We start from the raw sequence: 12335 nt of genomic DNA, 5'->3' as shown, positions 1-12335 counted from the left end.
GGGCCACCTGCATCTCAGCCAATGCAGCCAGGACAGGATCGGGCTGATCCTCCGAAGTCTCGCGGTTTCTCCAGGGTCTTACCATAACTCTGCACAAGTTACACAAATTATGAGTTGATCAGGCCCACGCAATGTGATCACATGTGCATTATCATAATAATACTCGACGGAGCAAACACACAAAACAGACACAACCAAACGTCCTAATCATTGCAATACATACAGGCTTTTCCCTTGAACCGTTGCTCTGATACCATAAAATGTAACACCCCGTATATATCCGGTAGTATTATCATTACATCGTATTAAGCTACACTTAATCAAAATTGCGGAATATTCTTTTTCTTTTCAATTATGACGTCATTATCAATTACCAACTTGATTACTTAATCAATTTCATAAAATATCGCCTGAATGTAAATTGCAATAAGACATCTACTGAAATACCTCAATATATAATAAAGTGAGTATCTAAGTCACGATATTACATCACGTAATCCGGACATTATCCTGATACATTAATACAACTCTACTTAAAACAAGACATAGCAAGTCTACGTGGCATGGACAATTCCCATGCTCACCAAATCAACAGCGTCTCAACGAGATAATCCAAAATCATAAAATGAAGCTAAAAGCATATAAGCAGCAAGCATATCCAGCATCCAATAAGTCAGCATATAATATCATCAATATCTAACTCAGCTCCGGCCTCCTGCCGCTTGGGGCCTCAACCCCAACATTACCTGATCCTGAAATAAGCATTCCCCAAACGTGGGGTGAGATCTCTAAACCAGAAATCTCAGTAAGACTAGGGGTCCTCAAAGATCTTCCACCCCAAGCTCACTTAAGCCTTACTACTCACTACTACTTATTTTATTCGATTACCAGCTTTCCTTGATCAGAGAAATCCGCCCGTCCCCTATCTTTAATGCCTGACCCGCTCCTTTTATCATGACATTGAGATCTGTCTCCCTTCCTTCTCAATGCGATTCGATCCGGACCTTGATTGACATGTGCAATATAAGTTCTAAAAGCATTTATATCAATATCAGTTTCAAAACTATGCAGTGCAACAGATATTCATGCAATGTGTGTTTATCATTATTCTACTGGACAGAGAAATGCAGGAATACGTCTATACCTACATGTAGTACAAGGAACACCACTTTCACCTCACCCACAACCTCACCATCATGTATGTACTACATACTCAGGCTTACCGTATAGGTGGAACACCACATGTATATCATAAAGGCACTAGCATATAACAACTCAATAGCATTTCTAAAACATCAAAAGCTTGTAACACATCATGCATATAACCATACCCCCATGGGCCATGGTGGAACCACAACATGACTAAACCGAGAACACGAAAGCTTACCTTGCAAGCTCCCTATCCAATGCCAAGAGTCCTCGCCGCTCAAGTTCAACACATAGCAGATCACAATCTGATTTAGGACCAGCAAGTGTATCAACATACATAGCTCAAAAGCATTAACATAAAGACTACGTTCTCCTTTAACGATTTACGTCTTAAGGCTTCCAACAAAGCCACAAGCCCTTAATCACATGATTCTGACTTAGTTCATTAATTACAGAAGTTCAACTTCATCAATCTAGGGTCCACAAACCCCCAATAGCCTATTGTACACACAGCACCGCTACCGTTCTTCGAAATCCCAGAATATCCTGATATTCCTCGGGGCATATCCGGATATCCAATATCCGGATATCTATCTGGCAATATCCGGATATCAATATCCAGATATCCAGATCCCCATATCGGAATATCAATATCCGGACACCCATATCCGGATATCAATATTCAGATATTTCACGGGCAAATATCCGGATATTTCGCGACAGAATGCAGTTTCTGCATTTCACGAAGATATCCTTCAAAGGTTGGGTTTTTACCGATTTTAGACACTAACACATGCATTTCTAGGTGTTTAAGCATTACCCAACATTAGGTTATCATCTTTTAACCATTACATGCATCAAGGTTCCATTTTTACACACTTAAACTCAAGTTCAAGGTTGATGATCATACCACAAGCTTAAACTCAACAAGAATGACTCAAGGAGCTCACCAACAACTCTTCCAAGTACTGTTTCTACAGGTACACGAAAATGGACCAACAAAATGAGTTCTTTCCTCACCAAGGAAGCTACTTGGAGCTTTAAACCACCAAGAACAAGATGAATCTCCTCCAAACTCTCAAACTCAAAACATGAACCTCCCAAACAACAGCTTATACACTAAAAAAGGTGACTCTTTTCTACTCACAAGACTCAAACCCTCAAGACCAAGTGTTTAGGAAGAGGTATCATGGAGGTAGAAGGTCACAAGGCACACACAAAGGGAAGAAAGCACCAACACAGAGCAAAAATGATCAGCCACCACAAGAACCCACGCATAAAGTCAGTTTTCTAGGGCTTTGTGCCCTTAATAAGAGTATATATAGGCACTTAAATATTAAACACACAGTATTAACTTTAATTGCTACGCTTAGCATTTTAATCCCAAATATTGGATTCTTAACCTATACAATTTTACAAGAATTATCATATTTTTATTATATTTTCCGGAGCACCTTTCCGGTACGCGCTTTTCATAGCCAGTATCAGTTTCTGGCATCAGTTCTCATTATTTGGACTTGAAACTCGTTTTACAAGTCCTATATATTATTCTAGTAATTATCATGCACTTATTATAATTTTTTGGGATACTTTTTCGGTACTCATTTATACCGACTAGCAGAACCGGTATCTGCACTTTTCTTCCAAAAAATGACTTTCAGCATTTTTAATCACTTATCATAATTATTAAAGCCTCTTAATAAATATTAGGATCAATTATGGAATTATTTCCTAATTTAACATAATTAATCAGTTAAATTCCTTATTTAACGGTGCGGGTTCTTACAATTTAGTTCTTGCGGGCAACAATTCTATTGCATGTCAAGAAGTTAAAAATTATCTTGGTTCTGTGTTTAAAATTAAAGATCTTGGTTCACTAAATTTCTTCTTAGGGCTCGAGATTGCACGGAATGCATCTGGTATTATTATAAGTCAGCGCAAATATGCCATGGATTTATTAACAGAATCGGGTCTTCTCGGCTGCAAACTGGCTTCTTCACCTATGGAGCAGAATCACAAGCTTGCCTTGGCAGCAGGACCAACTTATGATGACCTAGCAAGGTACCGAAAGCTCATTGGGAAGTTGGTTTATTTGACTATCACAAGGCCTGATCTTAGTTATGCAGTGCACACTCTTTCCCAATTTATGCAAAATCCACAACAACAACATTTTGATGCTGTCATCCGAGTTCTGTGATATGTGAAGCAAAACCCAGGACAAGGTCTCTTCATGAGCTCTGGCTCTAGTTTATCTATACGAGCCTTTTGTGACTCGGATTAGGCAAGTTGCCCCGTTACCAGAAGATCAACCACCGATTACTTCATCTTGTTAGGAGATTCTCCAATATCTTAGAAGACCAAAAAGCATGTCAAGATCACATGGGTTGTTTAGATATGGATAAATAGGATCACATAGGTTATTTAGATAAGAGTGCAGCTCGTTTCTGGTGTAACAAACTTTCTGTTATCATGTTATATATATAGGACGTCTTATGTAAACTTACTTTGAGATAATGGAAAATACCTATTCTATTATGTTACAGAATATAATATAAATCATTAAAAAGACTCTCACCTAACACCTTAATGTTTTGGGTTGAAGTGGTTCTTTAACATCATCCGGTTGCACCACGTGCGACGGATCCGCTATGTACTTCCGAAGCTGAGACACGTGAAACACGTCATAGATGTAAGAAAATTTATTTATGCGTACATATTAAATGGCGGGAATACGACTACATTATTATAATAATTAAAAAATAATATAAAAAAAAAACTTCAAAACTTAACATAAAAATAATAATAATCAAGAATCAACTACATTATAATAATAGAATGATTACAAATAGAGAGTTATTAATCTTATGTTGTATAAGATATGTATCTTATGTGAATGAAATAAAATTGTAGGGCCCACAATTTAAAAAAAAATAAAAAAGAAGAGAAAAAATGAGCACAAAATTTTATGAGTGTGCAATGAAACATAATTTATCTTATGTGACATAAAGAAAACTATTTGCCTTACAAATACACACTTACATTCTTAGTTCCTTAATTTAAATGGGCAGAAAGTACTCTAAACTTTGTTTAAAAAAAAAAAACCAAAACATTTGATATTTCTGCTACCATGCCTCACCTTTCACGTGGTGGGGTTCTGTGCTTTTTCCTTTCTAATTTTTCCACATACACATACACGTCGAGTATTTTGAATTCAAGAGACTGTTAAACACAGAATTATTTTTGGTGCTCCAGATTTATATAGTTCTTCTATTTAAAAAGGTGACACTTGAATACAAAGTTATTTTTTTTTATTTCTTCTCTTTTCATATAAGTTGTATGATTTTGATTGATTGAATCACTGAATAAATAATAATCAAGGACTACTGAAATTCTTTCTCGTCAAACACATTATTAAAGTTCAAGATGCATGGAGTTCATAAGCTGCATTTGACTCATTCCCCTGACAAGGACACTGTTCACCGGTTCGGTTACTTCGGTAGGCAATTCTCATGATACAAGGCTATTAAGTTTAGAAGATAGAGGTGCCAGTCGATACCAAATTTTTTGTGTCTGCGCATGTAGACACAGGTACATTTGTAGGTCCGCCACTGAATTAAGCACGCCTGTTATTTCTAACAAAATAATAATAATAATAATAATAATAATCCTATCTTTGTCTGCTTATCATAGTCAAAGCATAAAATATCATCCACTTGCAAGTAACTCCATTGCCACAAATCTTGTACTCAGCAAACTCTCATCAACTTCGGGAATGCCTCAACCCACAACTTTCGTGTCTAATTAAACGTGTCTAATAAAACACACAACCTAACTCACAATTCACAAACCAAAACCAAAAACCACTTTCACTTTATTCATTCTATCACCGTATACACATTTAAATGGAGAGATCAGGGTACGGTCGTGATGGAATCTACAGGTCTCTAAGACCTTCCCTCGTACTCCCCGAAGACCCCAACATCTCCCTCGTATCATTCCTCTTCGAAAGTGTATCCTCTTTTCCCAACAAACACGCCCTTATCGACGCCGATTCCTCCGAAACACTCTCTTTCGCGCAACTCAAATCCCAAGTCGCCAAGCTCGCCCGTTGTTTTCCACCTTGGCATAAACAAAAACGACGTCGTCCTCTTGCTCGCACCCAACACCATTCACTTCCCCATATGCTTCCTCGCCGCAACAGCCATCGGCGCCGTCTTCTCCACCGCCAACCCCGTTTACACCGTTGCCGAACTCTCCAGACAAGTCAACGACTCCAACCCCAAGCTCGTCATCACTGTCCCCGAATTATGCGACAAAGTGAAGTGTTTCAACCTTCAGACGGTGGTTCTCGGTTCCGAGAGTTTCGACGAGTTGTTGGGGGTGTCAGGGTCGGAAACAGAGTTGCCGGAAAACGACGTGAAGCAGGGTGATACGGCGGCGCTAATGTACTCGTCGGGGACCACGGGGTTGAGCAAGGGCGTGATGCTCACGCACGGGAACTTCATCGCCGCATCGCTCATGGTTGGCATGGACGACGATTTGGCTGGGGAATACGACCACGTGTTCCTCTGCTTTTTGCCGATGTCTCATGTCTTTGGGCTCGGGATTATCTTGTACGTGTCGCTCAGGCGAGGGTGTATGGTGGTTTCATTGAGGAGGTTCGAGTTGGAGGCGTTTCTGAAGGCGATTGAGAAGCATAAGGTGACGAACCTGTGGGTTGTGCCTCCCATCGTGCTTGCTCTGGCGAAACAGAGTGTTGTTAGTAACTATGATCTTTCATCCTTGAAGCGTATTATTTCTGGTGCTGCTCCTCTTCGCAAAGAGTTGATGGAAGAGTGTGCAAGTCGTTAAAGGAGTTTTCAATACACCCATAAATCTGTGGTTCATGTTACTTATCCAAAAGACATGTCAGATCTTACAATACCAATAATTGTTATTGTTTACATCAAAATAAAGGAAATGACAATAATACCATAACAGTCAATTGCACATACTCAAGGACCCCACATGGCTATTACTATTCAGCCCAATAACTATAATTGATAATCCTTAAGATATACTTAGTCTTCAACCTAGCAGGCCTGGTATTAATTTGGGCTGCTACACCCTCACAAAATTTTCTCGCTCCACCGTTGCACAGGATGAGTACCACATTTTCCTTATTAGTGTAATAAGCATGAATAATGATATTATGGGAAACTTGATACCAAGTGTTTCCACTAGCTCAAAAGTTTTAGCTCACGGGGTGCAACTTTACTTTATTTCCTTTTTAAGTTTCTCAAAAGTTTACGTATTTTTTGTTGTGGTGTCAGGGCTATGGTATGACAGAAACTTGTGGCATTGTTTCTTTGGAGAATCCAAGAATAGGGACTCGTCATAATGGCTCAGCAGGAATTCTGGCTTCAGGGGTCGAAGCTCAAATAGTGAGTGTGGATACACACAAGCCCCTCCCTCCTAGACAGTTAGGGGAGATATGGGTACGGGGTCATAACATGATGCAAGGTACAGTGACATGCCATGTAGCTTTCATTCTTATGCATAAGATTCTTAAAGAAAAAGTTGTTGTGCGGCTGGGTTCATAAAAACACCCAAGTCCTTTTCCAACAGAATACAATCACATTGTAGTGTTCTTGTAATGCTTCTAGGACTATACTAAGAAAGGGACTTGCGTTTTTTTCCTGCTTGATGTCCCTCTCTAATCTTTCTGGTCAAGATCACTGTGACTGTTAGTATATTTGTAACTTCTCTGCCAATGCAACTACTCGTCGTAGAGTTAATAATTAAAATGGAACAACTTTTCCATACACTGTTAGTGTTCCTTCTCCATGCTTTCGTTTCACTCCATGTTTTCCGTTGGGATGTGAGGGGTCAACATGCTTTTACTTTATATGGATTTTTGCATTAATTTGTAGTCTGTAGGCTTTCCTAAGATGATACGTAGTTCAACGGTTACAAAAAAAATTCAGGTTATCATAACAATCCACAGGCCACAAGATCGACTATAGATGATAAGGGGTGGGTACACACAGGAGATCTTGGATATTTTGATGAGGATGGGCAACTTTATGTTGTTGATCGTATCAAAGAACTGATCAAGTATAAAGGTTTTCAGGTATGTAATCCAAATGCAATGTCATTAACGAAAGTAAATTTGACTGGTATGCATTGTTGTATCAATGGTTATGAATAAGAAGTTGGAAGAGTCATGTCTTTTCATCCCTCTTCGTTTCCGACTAATCGCGCATTTTCCACATGTCTCCGTCACACCCTTCATCTCTTATAAATATCAGTGTTCAATAAATTCAAACAAGTTTTTTCATGACTCCTTACCAAGATTAATCCTTACACACTGCCTTTCTCTGCAATTGATCAAGCATTTGTTGTGTCCGCCGGTGTTGTTTTTCCGTTCTATTCTGGAAGGTATTTGTCCACGAAGCTTAGGCACCATTGAAGGAGCAATATTGGGTTCGGGTTTGATTTTATTCAATTTTTATGTCGAGTATATTGCATTCTATTCTATGCAATTTTGTGTTTTCATTGATATTATCATAACCAACAACACAAATTTTTGGACTACTACCAATAACATGCAATACATTGTTAGTCATATATCTGAAATCTTAACCAAATCCTTGTTGGTCTCGGGTTTAAACGAGTGTCAAGAAGATAGTGTTGTGTTGGGGTGCATTGATTAAACTAATGTTCCATGCCCCAAATTGTTAATGTGTCAAGTATAGTAATTTCAGTACATAATAAAGCGTGTGCTGCTCTGTTTAGATAATTATTTGTCTATAACCCTTGTGATTATAGGTGCCAATGAGTATTTATGATCAAGAGTTTAGTCTTATTGAATTATGTGCTGTTTTTCACATTGTTGTAAATAGGTTGCACCAGCAGAACTTGAAGGGCTTCTAGTTTCTCACCCTGAAATAGTAGAGGCTGTTGTCATCCCGTATGTATCACATACATTATCTGTAGTTTTAATTTTACACACATCTTATGTTATCTGTTATTAGGAATTCATAATTGAATTACTTCCTTTCTGTAGATATCCGGATGATGAGGCTGGTGAGGTTCCAATTGCCTATGTTGTTCGTTCACTTAACAGTTCGCTGACTGAAGAAGAAGTTCAGAAGTTTATTGCTAATCAGGTAAGAGAAAATATAAAGAACGAGCTTGTTCTTTGACTTACACTCAAAACAAAGAAATTTTGTCTTGTCAATGTATAATCAAGTGAACTGGAAATTTGGTTGTGAAATTTTATTTTTCCTAGAAAACATAATGTGCCTGCTTTTATGGAAAATTGCTTCTCTTTCTTTGGTTCTCAGTGTTTGAGCTTTCTCCTCTACAAATACTTGTTTTTCAGATGAGCATAAACACCAAAATTTACTAGGTACTAGATACTGAGTTGTAGAATCTTGTTTGCATGCTTTAAACTACAATGCTTGAATGAAGCATTTGCTCTCTGTATACTTGTTTTCTCTGTTGATCAATTGATCACGTAGGAATGCTTGGTATGTGCCTTTGTCAGTTGTTACTCATTTTTATACTTGTTTACAGGTTGCACCTTTCAAAAGATTGCGAAGGGTGACATTCATCACAACTGTTCCTAAGACAGCTTCAGGAAAACTTCTCAGAAGAGAGTTTATTGCAAAAGCACGATCCAAAATATAAGATATTACAATTTTTCTTGGTCAATTTATGTTATAAAGTGCAAGTTTGGAGTGCATCCTGTAGGATTTAGCAGATATAGACAATCAAGTTCGAATTTAAAATAAGATAACAATGTACCAAAAAAAAAAAAAACAAGATAACAATCCCTCCAGATTATAGTAGCACTGCTTCGTACCTAAGCCCAAGTAAATTTCAACTATTTCCTCTAGTCAAAAAGAAAATAAAAGAAATTCAACTATTTCCTGGTGTTTGTGGAATTGATGCAGAATCCAATTCAAAGAAGCTCATAGTATTAGAGGGGATTGCTTATGTGATCCTTTGTTTGCCAGTTTGGAGTGGAAGGAAGGGGATCCAAGGGTAAGGGAGGGAAGAGAAGAAAAATGGAGGATATTCTTTCCTCTTGTTTAGGAGTTAAAACCCCTCCAAAATAGGGGAATTTTAATTTTAAGAAGAGTTTTGGAGGGTTGTGTGAAATTCTCCAATTCAATGTTATTAAAATCGGCTCGTTTATTGACCTGATCGAGGTACTGGGTCATTGGTTCAACCAGTGGGTCACTATTCAACTGCATGACCCAGTAATTATATGCAATTTTATAATTTATATTAAAAAATTATAAACATACTCAAATATCTAAAAAAAATATAAAAATATAAAAATTTCAAATATTTTAATATAAAAAATAATAAATCACATATTATTATCCAATAAAGGATCAAACAAAAATATAATGATCGTGATACGAGTCTTTAAGTTCAGAAAATGACATCTCTGACTACCAATCAAATCAAAATTTTCTGCATAGTGCATAATTAAGATAATATTAGTGTTTTATGTACATAACTTATGTAAGTCAATAAGCAAAAAAATATTCAAATATGTCCATTATGATTTTTTTAAAAAAATAATTTGGAATTTTTTTTTTTTTTGGGACCGCCCGGGTCACCGGTTAACCGACCAGGTCACTGGTTTTCATGAAAACCGGCCGAGTCAGATCGGGTCGCACCAGTTTTGATGCATGGTCGGTCCGTTGCTTCAACCGGACCGGTTATATGATTGGTTTACCGGTTCCCGGGTCGACCCGATCGGGTCAGTCCGGTTTTATTAACACTGCTCCAATTCCTTCCCCTTACTTTTTTAAACTCACAAACAAAAAAGAAGAATTAATAAAATCATCTTCTTCCTTTCCTTTTTATCCTAAAATTGACTCCAAACAAGTACTAAAGTGAATTTTCAATCATTTATTGTTTGTTAATTGTATTCAACCAATTTTAAAACAGTTAGCTCTATTTACTATTTTGAGTACATATGCTTAAATAGTTGTTTAAAAAATTAATGAATAGTCTCACTTAGGAAAAAAATAACTATATTTAATTAAATTATTCTTTATCAATGTACTCAAATAATGATTTCATCAATATTTCGTTTATTTTACTAAAGCGGAATATTAGCATATAATAATAAAGTTTGAAAAATTAATTTGTCTTTTTTAATTTTCTAAAAAGACAAATAGCTAGAGTGAAAAGAAATTCGTCTTCCTATAAGGCACTTATTTGTACCAGAGGGAGTAACGACAAATAAATATTTAAACTATATGGAAAAAGAATTTGGGTTACAAAATAATTTCTTACCCCTATTCTTTTTGTTTTTTTCTAGTCTTTTAGAAACGCGTTTCTTTTTCTTCTTATTTATTTCGGAATCAATAAAATATTAATTTTTTCCTAACTTTAGTACTTTGAACATTAATGACTTAGAGAAAATATTCATAGAATGATAATAATAACTTAAGTGTTTTAATAAACTTAATTCAATTAAATGAAGTTTTTTTTTTTTTTTTATAACAAAATGAAGTTATTTTGATTATACTGATAGCCATTCAAAGACTTAAAAAGAATTTACGCAATAATAAATTGAAAGACGGATAAAAAAGAACAAGGAAGTAATGCTTAACTACAACCTCCATTTTAGAATATAACTAGTTGATTACCCGTGCGATGCACGGAAAAAAAGAAATCAGTTTGTTTGTCCCGTAAACGAATTAATAAGAAAATCAGTTTGTTCGTATGACATAAACTTTTAAGGTAGGAACAAAAAAGAATATAATAATTTAAACACAGTAAATTCCATGGTTGACAGCAAAATCTCCATTAAAAAAATCTAAATGTCATGTTGACAGCAATATAATAAGAAATATGGCCAACCGATACTCACAACAGATGTAAAATATCGTCCGCCATGCACTATTGGTATTTGCTGCTGTTCGAAATGAATCATAAACAATAATTGGAAAAGAAAAAAATTATTGAAGGGAATTATATAGTTTATGGCAGATGAATAATTCAGAATTACAATGAAAAACCTTTGACTCTGAAAAATGACAATGGAATAATATACTGATTGTGCCTCGAATACTGAATCTGTATAACAATAAAAAAATTAGCAGAAAAATAGGCATAACAACTAAAGGAAATCAACAAAGAAGATTAAAAAATATTTTCTGATAAAAAATTGAGATCTTACCTGATACCAAACAACAATGTTATCTCTTTGTAGAAATAACCAAGTATACTACATTAATCTTTGAAATACTTCCTTGTAGACGATGTTAAAGGTAGTATTTGTAACGCAACCATTTTCATCAAGTATCAACATCTTCAATCCATGTCTGCTCTTTACTCTAGATAGTGCCACATATAATTGCCCATGAGTGAAGACAGGCCTAGGAAGATAATGCCAACATGAGACTGTGACTGTCATTGACTTTTGTTGATAGTCATCGCAAACGAAACTACCAAGGGGAATCGTCTCCTTTGGAAGTTTACTGGAAATGTATGACCCGATGGGCTGATCGTCATTTTAGGGATTAACACAGTATCTCCTATATTGTTTCCTGTAAGAACAATTGCCTCAACAACATGATTCCCCAACTTTGTAATAAGTAATCTCGTACCGTTGCATAAACCTCTTGATTGATCAATATTTCTCAATAGCATTACCGGTACTTTAAACTTCAAAGTTAATTTATGATCAGGAATCCCCGAACATGAGAATGTATTTAAGATATCAGGGGAGATTTCGTCATCCTCAAGAGATGAATTACCGTCTTGTTTCAAAATCTTATCTGAACTCAAAAATGTCCTTTCTTCACCCGGAATCACAGCCATTAGGTGCTCGTTTAACATGGCAACATCGCACAATTTAGGAGTCAGAAGAGCACGTTCTTTAAAGAAAGTAGGATCTAATATATTATCCATCAAATTCGGGTAAACAAAATCAACAATATCTGAAAGTGGGTCTTCTGAACCTTTGATCAACAATTCATCTGGAATTGTTATAATAGATTCTCCATCAACATCATCCCCAAGATCACCATCTCTTATTTTAAGCAGCCACTCAGAAAATTCTTTTATTTCCAACAAATTATTAGTGCTACTTCTAGAATTGAGACGCATGTTCTTGGTCAAAGATAACAGATGACAATGGGACCATAGATAGGAAGAATTGATGGTTGCAT

At 36.2% G+C, this 12335-nt stretch overlaps 1 pseudogene; it reads left to right on the top strand.

Annotated features, from left to right (window-relative positions):
- Window positions 1-4556: 4556 nt before the first annotated feature.
- LOC133303534 (probable CoA ligase CCL7) lies at window positions 4557-8964 on the top strand (annotated as a pseudogene).
- The last annotated feature ends 3371 nt before the right edge of the window (window positions 8965-12335 follow it).

This window comes from Gastrolobium bilobum, unplaced genomic scaffold, assembly GCF_033153095.1.
Source record: "Gastrolobium bilobum isolate Gb01-03AN ecotype WA unplaced genomic scaffold, APGP_CSIRO_Gbil_v1 utg10809, whole genome shotgun sequence".
NCBI lineage: Eukaryota > Viridiplantae > Streptophyta > Magnoliopsida > Fabales > Fabaceae > Gastrolobium > Gastrolobium bilobum.
Note: the sequence above shows the minus strand (reverse complement) of the source record. Positions and strands in the feature narration are given on the sequence as shown.